This window comes from Salvia hispanica, chromosome 4, assembly GCF_023119035.1.
Source record: "Salvia hispanica cultivar TCC Black 2014 chromosome 4, UniMelb_Shisp_WGS_1.0, whole genome shotgun sequence".
Classification (NCBI taxonomy): Eukaryota; Viridiplantae; Streptophyta; class Magnoliopsida; order Lamiales; family Lamiaceae; genus Salvia; species Salvia hispanica.
This window is the reverse complement of record NC_062968.1, coordinates 33,908,067-33,911,827: the sequence shown is the minus strand read 5'-3', so window position 1 is coordinate 33,911,827 and position 3,761 is coordinate 33,908,067.

Genomic DNA, 3,761 nt, shown 5'->3' with positions numbered 1-3,761 from the left:
AGCAACATTCTTCACAATAGGGGTTTCCCCCTCAGTCACATTATCCACAATAGGGGTTACCCCCTCCACAACTTCATTTAAAACAGGGGTTTCCCCCTCACAAACTTCATCAGAAACAGGGGTTTCCCCCTCACAAACCTCCCTTCCTTCAAAATCAGGGTTCTCATCTTCTTGCCTTTCTGTCTCCACCATGGTTTCGTCGTTCGTCGGTCCGTCACCCTCAGGCCGTTCGTGTACCGCCTCCTCTTTCTCCGCCTCTTGTGAAGCGGTTTCTGCACGTTGAGATGTAGAATCTCGCCGGTCCTTCTTGTGCAGCCGAGTCTGCCGGAATCGTCAGTGGTGGTACGACCGGTGCGGACGTCATCAGGTTAGCGGCGAACAGGGCATACACTTCTTTTGCTTTTTCGACGATCCCCAATTTCTGCGTCAATTCCGCCAACAGGGCTGGGTCGTACACCGTGCTTTGTGAACTTCCGGTGCGTTGGGTTGAATCCATCACTGCAGATCTGAAATTGAAAGAAAAATCTGGTCGAATTTGGGTTAGGGTTTATTTTCTAGAGAGAGAGAACAAAAGTAGCGAGAAGGGAGAGTAAATTTCAGATTTCCGTCGGTTTGGGATTATTGGAGAGAGAGAGAGGCGATGGTTGCTTTTCTGATGAAAGGATGGTGCAGTTGCAGGCATGATGTAAGCAACCGTACAACTTCTATAATTATCGGCAGATTTGAAATTCAAATTTTCTCCGTCCCTCCTTGACCTCTTCCTTCAAGTTTCCCTTGATTACTTCCTTAAGATTCTCCTCCAGACGACTCCCTAGACCATGACCTATATATAAAAAAATATGAAGGTTCAGACTCCTAGGTCAACGTTAGAGTATAAAATATCGGTTTCCTTCGGAGTCTGGTGCTTCGAAAATATTTTTGGATTTTCTAAGTTTGAAAAGTAATTAAACTATTTACACACTTTTTTAGAGTATTCCCGAGATTCCCTGGTTCAGTTTGTATTTTCAAAATTGTTAACTTACTCCTTGACCCAGGAATTCATCGAGAATATCCCCTCGTCCGTTTAGGCGATAGTAGGGAGTGCATGTAGTGGAACTTCGTCCACTACACACAACTCGGAATTATCCCTATAGACTTTTACTCTATGACTATTGACAAGGAAAGGAACAGAGTTAGGAGCACTTCCCTGGATTTCCACTGCTCCGTTTGCGCGGATGCCGACGATGGTATATGGGCCGATCCATTTAGACTTCAATTTTCCTGGCATTAGCTTGAGCCGGGACTGGAAAAGGAGCACTTTCTGTCCCACATGAAGTTCCTTGACCCGAAGATTCTTATCGTGCCATAATTTTGTCCTTTCTTTGTACCACATGGCAGACTCAAATGACTCCAGCCGAAGTTCCTCCAATTCTTGCAATTGTAACTTCCTCTCTTCTTCGCAAGCTATCGGTTTCATGTTCAGTTCTTTCACTGCCCAGTACGCCTTGTGCTCAATACCAACAGGTAAGTGACACATCTTGCCAAACACAAGCCTGTAAGGCGACATTCCAATAGGCGTTTTAAAAGCAGTTCTGTAAGCCCACAATGTGTCTCCGAGCCTCTTGCTCCAGTCCTTCCTTGACGATTAGAAATCTCTGCCTTGATCTCGCGATTAGAAATCTCTGCCTGGCCATTAGACTGGGGATGGTACGGAGTCGACACTCTATGGTGAACACCATATTTCTTCATCAAAGCCTCGATGGTGCGATTACAGAAATGAGTTCCTTGATCCGAGACGATGGCCCGAGGAACTCCATATCTGTTGAAAATATTGGCCTTCAAAAATTTTGCCACCTCCTTTGATTCGCATGTTGTGGTGACCTTAGCTTCTATCCACTTAGACACATAATCCACTGCAACCAATATATATGTGTTCCCACAAGATGATGGGAACGGTCTCATAAAGTCCATTCCCCACACATCAAAAATCTCGCACACGATCACCGGGACCTGAGGCATCTCGTCTCTCCTTGAAATTCCCCCCGTCTGCTGGCACCTCTCGCAACATTGGCAGAACTCAAAGGCATCCCTATTTAGCGTCGGCCAATAAAAACCGCTGTCCAAGACTTTCCTCGCTGTCTTCCTTGGTCCAAAGTGACCTCCACATGCTAAGGTGTGGCAATGAATTAACACATCTCTTTGTTCCCATTCGGGAATGCAGCGTTTAATCACTTGATCTGAGCACATTTTCCATAGGTAAGGGTCATCCCAAAAGTAATATTTGGCTTCACTTCTAATCTTCATCCTCTGGGCCCGGGAAACTTCGTCTAGACTTGGCATCTCTCCCGTGACCAAGTAGTTGGCTAAATCAGCAAACCACGGTTCTGCGTTTAGTGTGCGCTTCCCCTTATCCGATTCCCCTAGACCGGTTAAAGCCAAAACTGCTTCCCAATTAAGTGGTCTAGGAAATTTCTCCAGAAGGTACAAATGCTCCTCGGGGAAGGCATCGGGTATAGCCTCTTCTATTTCCCCCTGATGTATTCTGCTCAAGTGATCGGCTACTCTATTCTCCGTTCCTCTTTTGTCTCTTACTTCCCAATCAAACTCCTGCAAGAGTAACACCCAATGGATTAATCTCGGCTTAGACTCTTTCTTAGCTAGCAAGTACTTAATCGCCGTGTGATCCGTGAAGACTATAACCCTCGACCCAAGGAGATAGGGTCGGAATTTTTCAAACGAGTATACGATAGCCAACATTTCCTTCTCCGTGGTGTCATAATTTTTCTGAGCCTGATTCAGCGTCTTGGAAGCATAGAAGATCACATAGCTTTTTCCATCAATTTTCTGTCCTAGGACAACTCCCACAGCAAAATCACTCGCATCACACATTATTTCGAAAGGAGGGTTCCAGTCTGGTGCCCTGATAATTGGTGTTGATACTAACCCGTCCTTAAGCAACTGGAACGCCCTTTCGCATCCTTCGTCAAAGACGAATTCCACATCATTATGTAACAACCGAGTGAGTGGTTGCGCGATTTTTGCGAAATCCTTGATAAACCTCCTATAGAATCCTGCATGACCTAGGAAGCCTCTCACCTCTTTTTGGTTCGTAGGGTATGGTAATTTTGATATCACATCCACCTTTGCTTTGTCTACTTGAATACCTCTCTCAGAAACCACGTGACCCAGGACGATGCTTCTCTTGGCATCTCTGTAACACTAGATCAAGGCTGGCTAAACAAGTATCAAATGAGTTCCCATATACGGTGAAATCGTCCATGAATATCTCAATGCATACTTCCAACAGATCCGAGAAAATGCTCATCATACACCGTTGGAAAGTTCCCGGTGCATTACACAATCCAAACGGCATTCTTCGGTATGCATAGGTACCAAAGGGGCACGTGAATGTGGTTTTCCCTTGGTCCTCTGGATTAACGTAGATTTGGAAATAACCGCTGTATCCGTCAAGGAAACAAAAATACTGTTTGCCAGCCAGTCTTTCCAGCATCTGATCAATAAAAGGTAGAGGAAAATGATCTTTCTTTGTGGCTTCGTTCAACTTCCTGTAGTCGATGCACATCCTCCATCCTGTCACTAATCTGGTGGGTACCAGCTCATTTTTTTCATTTTTAACAACTTGTATTCCAGATTTTTTTGGTACCATATGGACAGGACTGACCCACTCGCTATCTGGAATGGAGTAGATGATCCCTAGGGCAAGCAATTTTAACACCTCCTTTAGGACCTCCTCTCGCATGTTCGGATTCAATTTCCGTTGT